Source organism: Rhagoletis pomonella, unplaced genomic scaffold, assembly GCF_013731165.1.
Source record: "Rhagoletis pomonella isolate Grant_MI unplaced genomic scaffold, Rhpom_1.0 Rhpom_scaffold_00003, whole genome shotgun sequence".
Classification (NCBI taxonomy): domain Eukaryota; kingdom Metazoa; phylum Arthropoda; class Insecta; order Diptera; family Tephritidae; genus Rhagoletis; species Rhagoletis pomonella.
Window position 1 is genome coordinate 24,090,724 of NW_023458557.1, and position 20,165 is coordinate 24,110,888.

Here is a 20,165-nt window from a genome sequence, read left to right on the forward strand (position 1 = left end):
CTATTCAAAATCCCAGAGTTAACTTCGATGTCAGTCAAAAGTATCCCTGTGACGCAGAAAAGAATCTCTATCTGGCGAGGCCCTGAGAGTATTGGAAATTGAAAGGGGAAAATTGAATGTGTTACGGCCCGGTTAATTGTAATCCTTAAATTTTTTCAATTACAATTATAATAACCGTAATGATGGTTTTCATGATTACGATTGCAGTAATTGGAAACGCCAAGTGAAGCCAAGTCCTTCTCCACCTGATCTTTCCATCGCAGTGGGGGCCTTCCTCTTCCTCTGCTACCACCAACGGGTTCCGAGTTGAATACTTTCAGAGCTGGAGCGTCGGTGTCCATTCGAACGACATGGCCAAGCCAGTGGAGCCACTGTATTTTAATTCGCTGCATTATGTCCATGTTGTTGTAAAGCTCATACATCTCATCGTTCCATCGTCTGCGGTACTCGCCGTCGCCAACGCGTAAAGGCCCGTAAATCTTCCGCAAAATCTTTCTCTCGAATACTCTAAGAGCCGCCTCAGCGGATGTTGTCATTGTCCATACTTCTGCGCCATATACCAGCACGGGCATGATGAGTGACATAGAACGTGGTTTTCGTACGTCGGGAGAGGACTTTTCTCCTGAATTGCCTACTCAGTCCAAAGTAGCACTTGTTGGCAAGCGTGATTCTGCGTTGGATTTCAATGCTGACCTTATTATCGGTGTTAATGCTGGTTTCCAAGTAAACGAAACTCTCTACTTTCTCGAAATTGTAACTGTCAACAGTCACGCGGGTGCCAAGGCGCGAATGTGCTAACTGTTTGTTTGATGACAGGAGATACTTCGTCTTGTCCTCCTTTACCCCCAGACCCATTCGCGTTGCTTCCCTATCCAACTTGGAAAAGGCAGAACAGACTTTGCGGTTTTTGTTGATAATATCGATGTCATCGGCATAGGCCAGCAATTGCACGCTCTTGTAGTAAATTGTTCCTGAGCGGTTCAGTTATGCAGCTCTTATTATCTTCTCCAACATCAGATTAAAGAAGTCACATGAAAGGGAGTCGCCCTGTCTGAAACGCCGTTTTGTGGCGAACGGCTCGGAGAGGTCTTTCCCAATTCTGACGCAGCTGGTGGTATTGCTCAACGTCATTTTACACAGCCGTATGAGTTTTGAGGGAATGCCAAATTCGGACATAGCGGCGTATAGGCAACTCCTTTTAGTGCTGTCAAAAGCGGCTTTAAAGTTGACAAATAGGTGGTAAGTGTCGATCCTTTTCTAATTTAATAGAGCAGCCTCCACGGCTAACGCCAGTCCACCTGAGCAGCTCCCCACAAACACCACAGCACAACAACATAACACAAAAGACCACACCACAGCCACGACAGATCACAGAATATACACAACCGCACCACCACCCACACGCCTCCGCCAACAACTCTTGGTTCCTCCTAAAATCTGCACGTCTCCTGAACCACATGAAGCTCCTTCAATTTAACTGTAACGGGCTTCAGAGCAAGATCGAGTAGGCATGGTATATTGATAGCTGCGGTCCAAGAGACGAAGTTGCACAGCATTTTAACATTGTTGAATTGTGCCGGGTACAGCGTGCACCGTCGAGATCGCGAGCGAGATAATGGTGGTGGCTTAGCTTTCATCACGCACCACACCGTGCTGTATCGTCTTATTGAAGCAGACATCGACCGCAGGGATACCGCCCTAGAATGTCAGGGCGTTGCTATCCGGTCAGGCGATGTTGAGCTCGAAATATTTAATGTGTACATACCCCCTGTCACCTGCTGCCCGGCAGGATATCACCCTGATATAGGTGCGCTCTTCAGAGGTGAAAATTGTATGGTAGTAGGTGACTTTAATGCGTACCACGATTTTTGGCACTCAAGCCTGTCAAACAATCGCAGGGGAACTGACTTGGCTGCTGCAGCTCGCCAGACATAACAATACTCAGCGCTGGTCTGATAAATAGCATATGATGGCGACCTATGCTGACTTTGGCATCAGACCATCTGCCCATAGTCATCTCGATCGATAAACCAACCGACTTTGCTTCCGCGGAACACCGGACCTATATCAACTTTTCTAAAGCTGATTGGAAAGACTTCGCGGAATTTACTGAAAACACCTTCGCTGCGCTCCCCACACCAACCGACGTCCACCTTGGGGAACGTAAAGTCCGCAGGGCTATCACCGCTGCTGCAGCTCGCTATGTACCGGGAGGATTTATAACGGACCCACGTCCAAATTTCCTTGCTGAAGCGGCTGTTCTAGCCAATGAGCGTGACAGCCTTCGTCAGGCCGATCCCGGAGACCCCCGCATCAGGGATCTCAACGCGAAGATTCGGCAACTAGTGAACGTACATAAGCGGTAGAAGTGGGAAGAGCATCTGAAAACCTGTAACTTCACCTCTGGTGTGAGTTAGCTTTGGTCAACCGTGAGGTCACCGTCCAATCCGACGAAGCATGACGACAGGGTCGGAATTTATTTCGGCGACCATGCTCCGTCGGACCCGGAGCGATGCGCGAGCTATTTTAGCCGGCAATTCATACTGCATCCTCCGGTGGACAAAGCCAAGCGTCGAGTGACCAGAAGGCTGCACAAACTGCCAACAACTTGTGCCCCCCTTGCTTTCACTGGCGGGGAAGTTCAGGTAGCCATCGGGAAGGCGAAAGCCTCCAAAGCCATGGGTCCCGACGGAATATGCATGCTGATGCTGAAAAATTGGGGTCCTGCGGGAGTAGCGTACCTAACGGAGGTTCTCAATTGGTCAATGGCCACTCTCATCATCCCAGACATCTGGAAGGTGGGGAGAGTGGTCCAACTGCTCAAACTGGGGAAACCAGCCAACAAAGGAGATTCGTATTTGCCGTTAACATTCCTTTCCCCGGTAGGGAAGACACTTGAGGCCTGGCTGCTCCCGTATTTCACGAACCACCTGACATCAGCATGGTTTCTGTAAAGTGCACAGTACAACAACAGCACATAACGCCATAAACACTTAGATAACTCGCGGCCTTAACCGTAACCGTCCCTGTGAGAGAACGATTCTAGTAGCGCTGGATTCGTCAAAGGCGTTAGACACTGTCAGCCATTCCACGCTACTAGAAGATATAGAGGCTTCCTCTCTCCCACAGAGGCTCAAACGGTGGTCGGCAAATTATCTGAGTGGTCGACACTCGTTGGTAATGTTTAGAGACAGACTCAGAAAAATAAAACAGGGGGTTCCACAGGGTGGTGTCCTTTCCCCGCTACTGTTTAACTTTTATATTTCAAAGCTTCCTCAACCACCAGAGGGAGTATCGATTGTCTTTAACGCCGACGATTGCTCGATCATGGCGACTGGTAATGGAATTGATGACGGGTGTTCGAAAGTAAACGGGTATCTCTCCGAGCTTTCTCGCTTCTTCACCAGTGATCGGACTTAAAAAAAATCTGTGTGGTAAAGTCTAGGAAAAATGTGGTACATTTCAAAAAAATGTGGTAGATCTCAGGTTTATGATCAAACTTTGTACAAAAATTGAAGAAATTCTGTAAGGTATCACCTAAATTGCAAACTTTTTAATTAGACTCTAAAAAAAATTAATTTTAGTATAACGAAGTGCTAGATTGAAGTTGCTAAAAATTGCATTGAGTTTTGGCAATTTTTTCCTTGACAGTGTAAAGCGGTTCCTTCCATATAAAAATATTTTTAGAACATGAATTTTTTTGAAACCTTGCGGAGTGCTCTCAGCGTTTCATTCTATCACATCACGATGTAGCGAACAAATGTGGCACGTTACAGAAACCGCTACTTGTGATTTGCCGATTTTGATAATTCTCAAGTAAATGTAGCCAACGCCTCAGAAACTTTAGATGCACTGAAATTTGCTAATACTTTCACAAAAATCGTCGTTTTTTAAATTTTCGCTATTATTTTTTTTATAAATCATATATTTTAAAATTTAACGTAATGAAACCACGTTTCCCGTCGAAAAATTTATTATTGAGAATATTTACTATTTTACAGTTTATTTTATCCTCCCATTCGGCTTTATTTTTACTTGAGAAATTTCATCGCCGCGGGGAATGCGGAATCTTGTATTACATATCAGTCTTATTACCATTTAGTGTTTAGTGTTGGGACAATTTTTGGTTTTAAAATTAAGAAAATTATGTCGAGCAAAAATAAAACTAGGTACTCAAAACCGCGAATATGTGGTAGATTTCAGACCTTGTGCGGTAGATGTGGTAGATGCTCAAAAAAGTGGCCGGCCGGTTTTAAATTACGCAGTGTGGTCACCGGGGACTAGTAGGATGCAGTGGATGAAGCTACAGACGACTCAAAACACCGCACAGGGAGTCAGTCTCGAGTTAACCTGTGAATGCCGTTCTAGGCACACAAGCACCGGACATTGACGCGACGGAGCTTCATCTGCCTCGGGAGACAAGAACCACAATAGGATATTCTGGAGAATGAAGATTCTGCAGATTAATCTCCAACATTCCAAGGCGGCATCCGCCAATCTTTTGCTCCACCTTGAGCAAGGTGGGGCTGACGTGGTTCTGATACAGGAGCCATGGCTGAGCAGTAATGGTATCTCTGGAATCAGAATAAGGAACTACAAGCTGATAGCGGCGAACAACGTAGGTAGAACTAGGGCCTGTTTGCTTATCAGAGGTGAACTAAAAGCTTTTATTTTGCATAATTTCAGCAATGAGCATGTGGTTACAATTAGGCTGGAACGAGAGGCTGGAGAACTCTGGCTCATATTGATTACGCAAACGTCAAGCTGTGAAGTTCTACTTATTTGTGCCTTGATTGGTCTTTGTATTTTGCAAAGTTTATTGTGCTAATTTTGAGTAAAAGTTGCTATAAAAAGTGCCTACGAGCATCTTAGTGTGATAATAACCGAAGCTAAGTGAAAGTTTTGTGATTTTTGTGGTTTTTATTAATTTTAATTAAATTTCACTAGCTTACATCTAATCTTGCCGAGTCATTTGTTGTTATCATTGTTGTTGTTATTCCTTTGTAGTTAACTGAGATCGTTTCTATTTTTGCACATTTCTTTTTTCTCTTTTTGTTTACTTCGTTTAGTATTTCTTGTCACAGCTGTTTGCGCTGCGTTTATTAAGTGTCACATTACAGTGATACTCAAACTGTTCGCTACATATATTTTTAAGCTAAATACATCAGCTCCTGAATTGTTGTGTGTGTTGTGTTAAACTTATTTTGCTTGTCTTTTTATTAACATAAGTGTTATTAAATCTTTCAATATGAAGTGTGATCTTGATAACTGCCAAATCAAAAGCGAATCTGAACGCTACTTATCGTGCTGGCTCTGTGATGGTATTTGCCATCTAAAATGTGCTGGTTTGACAGGAAGAATTCTGGACGCTATTAATGATGGCAAAGGTCTTCGCTGGTCTTGCTTAACCGAAGTTGATCTCTTTAAGTTGTTTAGGCAAACCAGAAATGGGTTTTCTGAGGTAGGGAGAGAGTTGTCGGTACTGACCGAAAAATTTAAACATTACGAAAATGTATTTAAATCTTTTAAATGCTTAGATACCGTACAATCTATGAAGGACATTCATGTGTCAAAACGTAAGCGTCTTCATAGTCCGCCTAATGAAAGGACCGTTCCACGTCAGAACAATCTTCCGAATGACTTAATTAATCTTTCTTCTCCATGTCCACAGACAACGGAGTTATCTTCCTCAAAAGAACATATATCAAAGTCTGCTTCTAATAATAACGACCCTGCAGTATCTTCCCCGTCCCCCGTTGAAGTTGTGGCACCGCCATCTAATCTTCCTACGCTTACTCTACCCTCAATTAGTAACTCAGTTACTCAACCCCGTCCGCCGGTAATCGAGTCTGATACTAGGAGACTGGTTGTGGTTCCCCCAAAGAAGTCTATATTTGTATCTAGATTTTCGAGGGATACTTCCGAGGACGATATAAAGTTTTACATCTCGTCCAAAGTTAAAACTGTCAACTTAAGTATCAGAAAATTTAATTTTAAATATGAAAGAAATATTTCTTCATTTAAAATAGACGTAAATTTAGAAAATTTTGACATGCTGCTTAGTAGTTCTTTTTGGCCCTCCGGAGCTTTCGTTCGTGAATTTGAGTATAGGCCCAACAAAAATAATAATTTAGAAAATATTCCCCGTCAGAATACAGAACCAAAAAACTGATTACTAAATCTGCTTTAAGTATTTATTATCAAAACGTAAGAGGCATAAATACTAAATTAACGAATTTATATCTTAATGGCCTTGAATGCAATTATAATATAATTTCTTTGACTGAAACTTGGCTCAAACCTCACACTTTTAATTCAGAGATTCTTTCAAATAATTATCATATCTACAGAAAAGATCGGGAGGGCAGAGTCGGCGGTGGCGTACTCTTTGCCGTAGACTCTTCAATACCATCTGAAGAAGTTAGTCTTCCACACATCGAATCTGCAGAATTCAAATGCATTGGTGTTCAGGTTGGAAGGGGGTTTACTTACTTAGCTCCATGCTATATTCCTCCCCGATCTGACTTATCAGTGTATTCACAACATGTATCTTTACTGAAATCAATTAATTCAATGATTAAACCCTCTGATTCATTGATTGTGTTGGGTGACTTTAATTTACCAAATGTGTCATGGAACATCATTGACAATGATATTGTACCTTTCTCGTCTAGCGCGTGCAACAACGTATTTTTAGAGGAGATGGCTGAACTCTGCCTGAATCAAGTTAATGTACTTCGCAATAAGTTTGGCAAAGTATTAGATCTTGTTTATGTTGATGATGCATCTAAGTCGGCTGTAAATAAATGTGACCCACTAGTTTTGCCCGAAGATGTCTACCACCCTGCTATTGAGATATCTTACGAAATTATAAACGATGGTCAAAATTGCGATGTCCAAACATACGAGCCAAATATTCGCTTTGATTTTTCGAAAGCCAACTTTAAAAAACTGAATAAAGAATTGTCTAAATTGTCGTGGCCTATATACAAAGAAAAAGTTGAGCAAAGCGTTGCACATTTTAATTTTACTGTACATAGATTATTTGAAAAGTATGTGCCTAAACGCATGTGTGTTCCTGTAGAACAAACACAGTTATGGTTCACTAAAGAACTGAGAAACTTGAAAAACAGAAAGTCACGTTATTTTAGATTACACAAAAAAACCGGCTTACACTCATACTATGTAAAATACTCACTTTTGCGTCACAAGTTCTTTGAATTAAACAAAAAGTGTTATATAGATTACTTGTGTAAAATCAAACGACGTATAATATATAACCCCAAATCATTTTATGATTTCGTAAACTCCAAGCGAAATGTACGTGGGTTTCCTTCCGCCATGAAGTATCAAAATACCGTATCTGGTGATAATCAAACAATTTCTAACATGTTCGCTCAGTTTTTTAAATCCAATTCCACTAACTCCCAAGCATACTTTGACTATCCTTTTAAACTAAGTCCAATTAACTCAATACATAACCCTATAATATCTCCCGATGATGTTTTAGTTTACCTGAAGTCCTTAAAGCAGTATTTTAGTTATGGTCCTGACCAGATCCCCACTTGTTTTCTTAGAAATTGTGCTGATTATCTCTATGAGCCGTTAACAGCCTTATTTAATTTGTCTCTTAAAGAGGGCGTTTTTCCAACTGTATGGAAGGAATCGTTCATAACCCCCTTACATAAAAGCGGTAGCAGGTCTTCAGTGGAGAACTACCGGGGCATAGCTAAGCTTTCTGCAATTCCTAAATTTTTTGAAGCAATTATAACAAATCGGTTGACGCATTCTATCACTTCAAGCATTTCTTACAGTGAACATGGATTTTGCAAGGGCAAATCAACTTCTACAAATTTACTTGAATTAACATCCTATATCTCAAAAGCATTTAGTGAGAGCAAAACTGTTGATGTTATATATACTGATTTCAGTAAAGCATTTGACAAAGTGTGCCACTCGTTGCTCATCTATAAACTTGATCTTCTTGGTCTTCCACCTAATTTACTACGTTGGATCTCTTCATACCTCTATGATAGATCACAAAGGGTATTGTTTAAAAATACTATCTCTGACGTCATTGATGTTACTTCAGGAGTCCCTCAGGGTAGCCACCTAGGCCCGATTCTGTTCTTGCTTTTTATAAACGATATTTCTACAGATATGAAATTCTCCAAAATTTTAATGTATGCAGATGATGTAAAACTTTATAAATCGTACGTTTCAATTGAAGAAAGGTCTTTGCTACAATCAGACTTAAACAGCATGGCTTACTGGTGTAAAGTAAATCTTATGCCTCTAAATCTTAAGAAATGTAAAGTAATGTGCTTCTCGCGAAGAGCTGTTCTGCCAGTTTCTTATATAATAGGTAACCATAACCTGGAACAGGTATACAATTTTGTGGACCTTGGTATCACAATGGATCCTAAGCTTAATTTTAATCTTCACATTAATGTGACAGTCAACAAGGCTAAAGGTGTACTTGCATTTGTGAAACGATGGTCAAAAGAATTTAGTGACCCTTATATCACTAAAACCCTGTTTACAACATTAGTTAGGCCGATTCTGGAATACGGCTCGGTGGTTTGGAATCCAAGGTATCAAATTTACTCAGACAAGATAGAATCAATTCAAAACCAATTCCTACTTTTTGCTTTAAGAAACTTCCGATGGGATTCTCAATATAGTCTTCCACCTTATACGAGTCGCTTAAAACTTATTAACCTTCCTACATTTGCCAGTCGCAGGGAAATGCTTGGTATAATTTTTATGGTTAAATTACTGACAGGTTCAATTTCAAGTCCGTCTCTTCTGGCTGATGTAAGCTTTAATGTTCCGTCACGCGTATCAAGACACTTTTGTCCCATATTTCTGAAAGCTTGTAAAACCAATTTTGAATTGCACGACCCACTCCGTTGCTTATGCCAGGATTTTAACTCTCATTCCAGCACGTTTGATATATCAGATCCGCTTTTCAACATTAAGAAAGCGAGTGAATTATTGACATAAATACATAAAATCAGCTGATGAATTTAGTTCTGTAGCTGAACAGTTTTAGATCTCGACACTTAACAAACTCCTGCCTATCGTGACTCGGCACAAAATTTAAAATATTGGTTCCGTACGTCATGCGGACTGCGCCCCTCGCGCGGATGGGCGGGAATGGAGGGTAAAAACCGTTGGGATATTATTATATCCGCCTACATGCCGCACGATGACGAGGTGGAGCCACCTCCAACGCTGCTGAGGAGTGCTCTAGCGGAAGCCAAGCGACGGAAACTGGCGTGATCTTGGGGTCTGATGCGAACTCGAGGCACTCAGTTTGGGGCAGCTCGGATACAAACTTGCGAGGTGAGTCGCTTTTTGAGTTTATTCTAAGTGAAAACTTACATATCTGTAACAGGGGGAATTCCCCTACGTTTATAACTGCTGCCAGGGAGGAGGTTCTTGACCTCACACTGGCTTCATCTGAGACAGCACCTGTGATCTCGGATTGGAGGGTTCTGAGCGAACACTCTTTTTCGGATCATAGGTATATTCAATTCTCTTTGGACGAAACGCGTCCACGTAGCAAGCCCTTCACGAATCTGAACAGCACGAACTGGGATCTGTATAACAGGCACCTTCGCGGAGTGCTCCCTGATGCGCCAGAACCAAATTCTGTGCAGTCGGTAGACTCGCTGGAGGAGCTTGTTGAAGTTTTCAGCTCTGCGTGCAGGGAAGCTCTTGAAAGCGCAGGTAGAGAAAGGTAGAGGGAAACCCCTTTGGTGGACTGTGGAGCTCTCTGAGTTAAGAGCGTCGAGCAGACGAGTTTTCAATAGGGCCTGTAGGAGTAAGTTGTCTTCTGATTGGGAACTCTATAAGGTTGGACTAGGAATCTACAAGTCCGAAATAAGAAAGGCTAAAAAGATTTCATGGAGGTCTTTCTGCGAAAACGTTGAAGGGTGTCATGAATCTTCGAGACTTAGGCGTATACTCGCTAGGAGTCCTGCTCCGCTGGGCTACTTGAGGGATGAGGCAGGTCACTGGACTATGAGTGGCGAGGAGTCGCTTAGGCTGCTCCTGGACACTCACTTTCCTGGACTGGAAGGAGCTCTCATGTTGCCCCCAAGGACTTTAGGCCAATCAGTCTTTCATCGTTTCTGCTGAAGACGTTGGAGAGGCTGGTTGATATGCACATAAGGAGCATGATTCCTCGGGATCGCCTGTCTAGAGCTCAGCATGCTTACTGTAAAGGACGGTCGGTCGATACTGCTCTGCATACAATTATGAGGTGTATAGAGGAAGCCTTCACTCACAAGGACTTTGCCGTAGGAGCCTTCATCGATATCGAGGGTGCTTTCAATAATGTCCTGCCGGACGCAATAGTTAAGTCGCTAGATAAGCTTGGGGTTGAGGTCAGTCTCATTAGGCTCATCGAAAGCTTGCTGCGTGACAGAACTGTCATGGCCGTCTGGGGTAGCGCCTGCTTGTCTCGCATGGTGAGCAAGGGCACCCCGCAGGGAGGGGTTCTCTCACCCCTTCTCTGGATCGTCGTGGTGAATGAGCTACTAGTGGAGCTGGAGAGACACGGCTGTAGGGTAATTGCCTATGAAGACGATGTGGCGCTCCTAGTTAAAGGTAAATACCTGAACACTCTGTATGAACTGACCCAACGGTACATTAACATAGTTATTAACTGGGCGGCCAAAAGTGGTCTTGCCGTAAACCCCAGTAAGACAGAGCTGGTCTTATTCACAAAAAAATATAAAATCCCCGCCGCTGCTCTTCCCTCGGTTGGAGGTCTGACAGGGTCAAGTACTTGGGCTTGATCCTGGACAGGAAGTTGTCGTGGGTACCAGACATCGAGGAAAGGGCAAGAAAGGCATCAGTGGCCTTATATTGCAGTAGGGGAGCTATTGGTAAGAGATGGGGCATCTCCCCTAAAGTTGTCTATTGGCTATACGAGACCGTAGTCAAGCCAATTATGTTCTTTGGGGCCCTAGTCTGGTGGAAGTCACTGGAAAAGGCTACACTAGCTAGGCAGCTGGAGCGCGTACAACGGGTTCCTTTAATTGGTATTAGTGGGGCACTGCAAACCACCCCCACATTAGCACTGAACGCAATGCTAAACGTAGCGCCTGTCGACGTTGCAGGCAGAGTTATCGCGGCGCGAACGGCTATTAGACTCAGGGAAACCGATTGGTTGATCAACTTAGGGACTGGACACTCTGGAGTTCTAGGAGGTTTCGACTTCATCCCCGATCGTACGGATTACTGCACCACCGTTACGGCTCCTAGGAGCTTCTTCTCTGTCCATTTTCCCTCAAGGGATGAGTGGGCCGGGCGGGACTTCTGGAGGAGGGGTGCGGTGAACTTCTTTACGGATGGATCGAAACTGGATGGCAGGGTTGGTGGAGGGGTCTTCTGTCGAGAGCTTTCCATCAGCACTAAGTTCAGGCTCCCGGACTTCTGCAGTGTATTCCAGGCGGAAGTAGCTGCTATCAAGGAGGCGGTGGATTCACTGCTAAGGAGCGTTATAACCGTCAGGGAAGTGAGCGTATCTTCTCAGGGCTTTGAGTTCGTTAGAGGTGCGCTCTAACCTGGTTAAAGAATGTCTTCTCTCTCTCTCAGCCGCGTCGGAATACTTCCGCATTAGGCTTATTTGGGTTCCGGGACACAGCGACATTGGGGGGGACTGCGTGGCTGACGAGCTGGCGAGGGAAGGAACCCGTGAAACGTTACTACCTAATAAAGAGCGGCTGGGGGTGCCATTGATCGGTTGCGGTTCGCTCTTGGATAAATGGGCCTCATGTCAGCTCAGCGAACGCTGGGCGAATACCATGACATGTGCGATCGCAAGGTCCTTTTGGCCGAGGGTGGACCGGGGGCGATCGAGGGCACTCCTCACACTCACAAAGCCACAGCTATCACTTCTGGTGGTTGTTTTAACGGGTCACTGTCCTATCGGTATCCACGCAGTTAGGCTGAACATTCTGCCGGACCCTTTATGTCGCTGTTGCCTGGAAGATGACGACGTAGAATCACCTCAACACTACCTTCTTAGGTGCCCAGCGTTTGCGAGGCTAAGGTTGAAGTACTTTGGCTCTCACTTTCTAAACAGTCCCGAGGAGCTCTGGTGCATTGAGATGAGCCGTATTAGTAAATACATAATCGGCTCGGAGCGTTTTAACGATAAAGTTTAGGGGGCCTTTCCAAATTGTGGTATCACAAAGAACAACCTTACATTGTCTAAGTGAGCTCCGGTTACACGGGGCTGCCACCTAACCTAACCTAACCCCTCCAGCGGTTTTAACTTCCGCGAAACGGATCTTACCATCTTTGGCGGGGAATACTCGAGTAACTCGACCTTTTTGCCACTGGCTACGTGGCTGCATGGTGTCACATATTAACACCAAGTCATTCACTTTTAGGGGCTCCACTTCTTCCTGCCATTTTTGACGCAAGAGCAATTGTGGTAAATAATGCCGTATCCACTGTTTCCAAAATCTGTCTTTTAGGCTTTGAGCTATGCGCCATTATTTTCTTAGGCATAATTTTCCATCTACTGGTTGCGGAGTTTGCGTCGAATTTGAGCACCCCAACAGAAAATGATTCGGGGTTATCGGATCGTCTTCTTCCGATGACAATGGTACTTCTGTTAGCGTCGTTTCACTATGTGAATTAGTCGCTCCCAACAGCCTCCAGAACTTGGATTAGAATGACAATTGAACTTCCAATCTATACCGCGCTTGGATACATCATTCAAAATACGTTCGAAATCTTAAATACGTTCAGGCGCTTTCAGCTCCCTCTGGGCGCCTATGAAATTTGTACCATTATCGCTTCTGATACGCACCGGAGTTCCGCAGCGGTTTACAAAATTGCGTAAGCATATTAGGAAAGCATCTGTTGACAAGTCGTGCGCAAGTTCCAGATGAGCCGCCCTTATGGTGAGGCACGTGAATATGACTGCCCATCGCTTCTCTCTTCGGCGCCCTATCGCTACGTTAAACGGGCCGAATAGATCCACCCCTGTATACGCAAAGGGCCTGACGTATGGTGTAATTCGGTCTTCATGCAACTGACTCATTAATGGTGGTTTAGGTGTGGCTCTGTCAATTCGGCATTGTGAACAACTTCGTTGTACGACTTTCAATAGGGATTTAGCGTGTGGAAACCAATATTTCTGACGAACCTCACTTAAAATTACTGCAACATTCTAGTGGTGATACTGTTGGTGGTATTGGCGCATAATAAGCTGTGAGATGATGTGTTTCGACGGCATCGGTCTCCTAGCTTCTTCCGGCAGACATGTAGCCTCGTCTATGCGCCCCCGCAACCTCATAACACCTTCATTGTCAATGTACGGCGATAATGTACGAATAGTACTATGTTTAGGAACGTGTTTCGATTTCTCAAGTTCTGCGAACTCTTCGGCGTGAACTTCGTGTTAGAATTCTCTGATTATATACTTTTCGGCTTTCTCAAGTTCGGAGACGTTGAGTGCTGAGGCGTTGTTGTTTTCGTGCCCACGACGTAGAAACTTGTTTACGGCTTGATAAACCAATGCCATCACCCGTCTCAACTTAAAGAAAGAAGAAAATCGATTAAATTGTAGTAGTGAATCTTTTACCTCCGCAAGTGCAACAAGACACGGCTGCACTTCCTCCTCAAGCTGAACTGGCATGGGGCTGCAAAGCGTAGGTGGCCAATGATCGACTGGATCCCACAGGAAATCCGGACCTCTTAACCATGGGCTGTATTTTTCGGTTTTAGGTGGCCATTTTGGACGAGTAGCGATGTCGGTCGTGTTTATATCTGTAGGTATCCAGCGCCATTGAGAAGGATTCAACGATGACAAAATTTCTATTATGCGATGACCAACGTATGGCTTAAACTTTCTGTCTCTTGAATTCACCCATTGTAACAGCGTTTGCGAATCTGTCCAGAACGTGACTTCTTCTGGTTGAATACTATGACCTTGACTAATGACTTTGGCAAGTCGAACACCCAGTACATCAGCTTGCAATTCCAGTCTGGGCACCGAGAGGAGCTTCTGAGGTGCACACCTGGTTTTACCGGCAATAAAGGCAACGTCGACATTTTGTGCGCTGGCAATACGAAAATACCCAGCTGCGGCAAATGCAACTTGACTGGCGTCTACTATAATTTGAAGCTGAACAGATGTTGGCGACTGCAGTAGTAGCGGTTCACCTTGACCTCGTTGATGCGTTTAAATTCACCCCACCAGGCAAACCATTTATGTTGAAGTTGATATGGCAATATTTCGTCCCATTCGATGCAACTCTTCCACACCTCTTGAATCAGTATCTTGGCGAATAACAGGAAATCGGCGAGAATACCGACGGATCAAAAACTGACATTACGATGCTCAAAAGTTCGCGTTTCGTAGGTACGCGTATACCTTCTAGTACTGGTTTTGGAATGCGATGAAATTTGAACTTGAACTCAAACGAATCGGTCGGAGTATTCCAATACATTCCCAACACCTTTTCGCAACTACTTTGGCATTCTAAATTTACGTGGTGGGATACGGCTTCGGCGTCGGTATTCAAGCTGATTTCAAGTTCTTTGATATTGGATACGAAAGATCGAAGCTGAAACCCTCCTTCGGCGTGGACGAATTTAACCTCCTTGCAAAAGCGCAAATACCAATTGAAACATGACTGCATACCTACTTCGTCCTTGGAAAGTTTTCTGGCGTAACCATTTTGTATATATTTAGCAATTTCTTCTTTGTACTTGGCGGAAAACCCTTCATCTAGGCGCATTCTCTTCTCAATACCCAACAGTCGTTTGAAAGCCATAGCAAAGCTGTTCGGAAGTGCTGGTGGAACACTTTTCCACAGTAAACCTTTTTCAAAGCGCTTACCGATGCGACGTGTGTTAGCTTCCAGCCTCTTATGAGCGTGTTGATTGTCTTCTGACTCTAGTTGCTTCGTTGACTCATTGTTGACACCAAAGTTATCAGCGGCGAAATATTCTGCAACCAGTTCATGTAGCGAGTCCAAGTTGTTCTTTTCTCGAATATGTAGTACCACAGGCGTTGTAATTGACGATCGGGTTGAACCGTAGGCTATCCAACCCAGCTTTGTATTAATGGCTACTGGGTTTCCGCTGCCAGCTTGTACTGTTGTGGACGGCACACTTAAATACGTATTGTCTAAACCTAACAGCAACGATGGTTTGACTTGATGATAATCCTCTAATGGCAAAATCTTCAAATGGCTATAATCTGCTTTACGGAAGGACTATTCTGGTAAATCGAGGTTACGAATAGTGCAAATATTACGTAGCGTGTACGTCGCAGTTGTACATCTGCCCTGTATTTCAACAGTCACTTTTGGCGACTCTTCAGTCGTACACTTTTGTCCATACCATTGTAAAGTCAGGGGCTGCTTACGTCCTTTGAGACCCAATCTTGTGGCTACGCTATCTTCTAGTAGTGATATAGCTGATCCTTCATCAACCATGGCATAAAAATCTTCTTTACCGTTCGGTCCGAATAGCGATACTGGCACATGTTTAAAAAAACTGGCTATTTCGATGTTTGGCTTCTCTGCAATTAAGTACAGGCTGAGTTGCAGCGCGACTTTGTGCTGCGGACGGCTTCATGTAAACTTCGATAATGATAGCGGCGGCAGGCGTTAACGTCACAAAACTTTTTTGAACGGCAGTTAGATGTGTTGTGTCCTTTACGCAGACACGAGAAACAAAGCTGCGGGATTTCACCTTTTCCCAACGATCACGAACACTCATTGACACTAATCGAGTGTGCCCCACGCACACATAACACTTAAAACTGGCTACATGATCCTGTTGACGCTCACTTCCGACTAACATTACACGACGAGATGGCTGTTGATGTGGCGTTAGCTGCTGACTTCTCATAACTGCGGTTGACGGCGGCATTAGGCAGACAACTCGGGCAAGGGCACTTAACCACTGTGAAAATTATTTAATTGTAGCGTACGGCTTTATATTCACTGCACGCCTGGTCCACTCATACTGCTTGCTGGGTGGTAGCTTGGTTACAAGTTGCTCTAAAAGTGTAGTAATATTTAGGTGGTGCTCACATATTGCTGAAGTTAGAAACGCAACAATATTTCGTGTTTTTGTTGAAAATGATAAAATTTGTTCAACCTTGTTTTCAGCTATGTTCGGAAACTGATGAATTTTGCTTAGCTGACTTCTTACCAAGAGGTCTGGCCGACCAAATTGAAACTCAAGCTCCGCGATGGCATTTGGCACGTCTTCGGGGTATATCAGCATCGAAGCTACCGTTTCTTTCGCACGGCCCACCAGGCACTTGTGAAGCCGAATTAAATTCTGCCGGTTGCTATAACGAAACGCTCGTGTCTTTAAAATTAGCCAAGAAGAGCGGCCACTCTTCTGTATTACCCGAAAACGTAGGCAAGTCGTATAGTTTCTTAACTGACTCACTAGCTTCCACCAATGTATTTTGGGCGGACTGTTCTGGCATAATTTCGGACGTAGTTTCACTTGCCTGTTGTGTTGCTGCCGCTGGATGTACATCTAATTCAATGTTATTTCGCAGCCTCTCTATATCACGTTGACTCTCCTCTGTAACCGTCTTCAATTGCGCGACAGCATTCGTTAGAGCGTTAAGGCTGGCTACAATCGCTGAAAATTGTCCACCTTGTGCACCATCATTGACTCCACCATCGCCCTCCATTTGTTCACCTTGCGATCTGTCTTGATGTCTTAAATTGTAATTGCTACCCGGCATAATATTCGCTCACCAAATCGTACCACCAAACGTGTAAATTCAGCGAACCTTAAAAAGTCGAACTTTTATTAAGCCCCACTCTCGCAAGCATAAACCAAAAAACTTTCGATTTGATGCAACTGTACAACCTTACCGATACAGCCAGCCACTTTACCCAAACCTTATTTGGCATCACTATGAAAAACTCCAGCTTTTATAAGTACAACCGTTTTGCGAAAATTAACTGCTATGATGACGAACCGCTTTACAACAACTCCAACTGATCTGACGATGAACCGCTTTACAAAAAAAACTCCAACTCGTATGACTCCGTTTTACAGCTAGCCGTATTTAACGTTTAATCAATTTAGTCAAAGCAATCGAACAATATAAAATAAATGCGAGGACTTTTTATCTGAATTATAATATGCGGTTTTATATGTAATTTCCAAATATTGCTAGCTAAACGCTAACGTTTCCAAATTGTATTTTGCTGGTGATTGTCGGCTGCTGCTCCCGCTGACGATTATTTTGCCTCTGATCGTTGGTAAAAATGTATATGCAGATGATAGCGAAATAGGTAAATTATGTATGTTATGTATGCATGTATTAGTAAGTGCAAGAACTCGCTACTAAAATATGTATGAGCCAATCACAATGTAGAAATGGTAAGTGTAGAAATGGAACATAAGGCACAGGGTGCCTCTACAAGTATGTTAATTTAGTGACCAAAGTATTCTCTGCTAAGCGTTCATTGTGGCAAGCACCGGCGTTACTCGCACTGCTGTCAAAGCAACGCCAGCGCCAACACAATGCCAAAGTTGTATGTGGGCGGGCCTTAAGATAGAGCCGTCGCGTCGCTTTGGCGTTGCTTCATTTTGACAGCAACGCAAGTAGCGCAAGCGTGTGCTACAATGAATGCTCTGACAGCTAATGTGTTTAGTTTTCGAATTTGAATTTTACAATTAAAAAACATTCAGATATTTTTAAAATAGAAGCATTTTGGTCGTCGCGGTCCTTATACGTTTTTTCTTTGCATGATTTTGTGTGGTTATTAGCAAAAAATGATTGATTTCATCAAGGGACTGTCGACGCGCGCAAAACCGCAAGAGTTGACTAGCGTTCGTGTTGCTTTGGCGTCAGCATTCCCTATGTGAATAGCTCCATATAAACGTATGTATTTATCTTAGCTGTCAACGCAAAACCATCGCCAAAGCAGCACGAAAGCTGTATGTGCCAGAGCCTTAAAGGGCCGTTCACATACAAGAATGATAGAATACTAGATTGCATCAATCGAGCGGAGAGCAACTGGGTGTGACATCACATTATTATGAGAATGAGAGTGTAAGACTGCTTTTACACAGTTCAAGTATTGAATTCAATTCTGCTCGCATGTGGAAGAGAGGGGGTGAGAAGAAAAGCGACGAGTACACATGCGTCTGTACCGTCAAGTCGTTTCAACTTTCTTGCTTTGCTTTTGGCATTTTCGTTGCTTCCCATTTAAAGAACCAAAAACTTGAATTCAACAGAATTGAAACGTGTAAAAGCAAATAGAAAACACAAAAGAGAATGAGCAAGAATTGCTTTCAAGTACTTGAATCATGTAAATCGGGTGTAATGAATAATTTTCAAGAAGAGAGGAAGAAGCGAATTAGAGGTGGAAGATAGTGATGTAAAACTAGGTTGAATTGTACCTACTCTTCAGCTTCTTAAATTTTAACGTACATTCGGTAAATCACATTATTTTAGGTACATTTGGAACGTACCCTGCCAGCCACGGCTCTCCACTTTCCCCTGAAATTCAAACGATTTACAAACACATTCACAACTTTTTAGTCATCTCACCCACACACTTACAAATTTTTTGTTCAAACTGTCAAAAAAATGTCCCTTTGTTAGAGCTACATACCTGATAAGAATTCGTACTCTAATAAGAATTCTATGCGTTAGAGCGAGCAAGTTAGAAACATCGGAGTTTTGATGACAGTATACATACTGTGAAGAAATGTTACTTTGCGAAAATTTTGAAGGTAAGGATTCGTATTTAACAATTTGATTTAATTATAATGTAATTTCTTCTTTTAGATTGCAAAACAGCAGCGACTTAGTCACATTCTTAAGGTATGCATTGAGACTTTTTATATGTTTATAAATTTTAATTGATATTTTTGTTTGTTTACAGGTTTGGGATTCGCCATCAGCACCTTCAACGCTTGCATCTTCATCGCCAGGAGCACCATTACAACCTGCTGTCCTTAGCTTCTTCATCGCCAGGAGCACCACCAGTACCTTCTATCCTTAGCTCCTTCATCGCCAGGAGCACCATGGGTACCTTCCGCACTCAGCACCTTCAACGCCAGGAGCACCTTCAAAGTGTAGGTCCAACTTGTCAAATTTTGCAAAGTTGTAAGAAAAATTAATTTTTCTGAACCACCATAAATGATTTGCAACTCTTAATATGTATCAAAAGAAAGGTAAACCGATTACCTTTCTTTTGATTATAATATTGTTAAAATCGGTTAACTATTTTATAGAAATTTTGCAACTTTTGAAAACATGTATATATAAGAAGTGAAAAAGTGGTAAAATTTTGCAAAGTTGTAACGAAACTGAATTTTTGTGCACCATTACAAATGATTTGCAACTGTTAATATAAATTAAAAGAAATGTAAATCGATTACTTTTCTTTTGATTATGATACTGTTAAAATCGCTTAACTTTTTATTGAAATTTTGCAACTTTTGAAAACAGCTATATGCAAAGGAGTAGTAGTAATAAGCAATTAAGCAACCACATATGTATGCAAAAATATCTTTGTTATTAATATTAGTGGTATTCATCTAAACCGATAACTTTATCAAGCAGATAATCTTATAAGTTTACGCACTCTGTTACATGAACGACCCACACTCTCTTTTCGTTTACACATGCGACAATAGTCGTGTTTTCTTTGGTTATAGAGCTCAGTATCACTAACGTTTGTTATGGGTTACTGTTCGCCGCACAAAATATAAATACTTTATTCTTCGGCGTATAGCGCACCCGGTAGCGTGCCATAAATTGCACCATCTAATACTTTTTCTAGAGCGTACGGCAACAACAAAACTGCTTGGAAGGTCTGGCATTTTGCGATAGCTGTGTTCCTTGCGGACAGTGTCACCGATTGTCACTGGTTCCGGCAGGTCTGTTCGTCTACTTTTTTTTTCGGTTAATAGACGCTTTCCGCGGAGGCTGGGGATTGTTTGTGACAGACGTCTGTAACTGCCCGTTTTCACAGGATTGAGCTTATATCTTGACACAAATGTTGGAATATAGAAGCAATATAGATCAGGGCTTGTATTTTGGCATCTACTGCGGTGTCTTGGCAGTTTGACAGCTACGTTTTCCTTTGTACTAAAACATTCTTGCGGCAACATTATCAATATTCTGATATAGA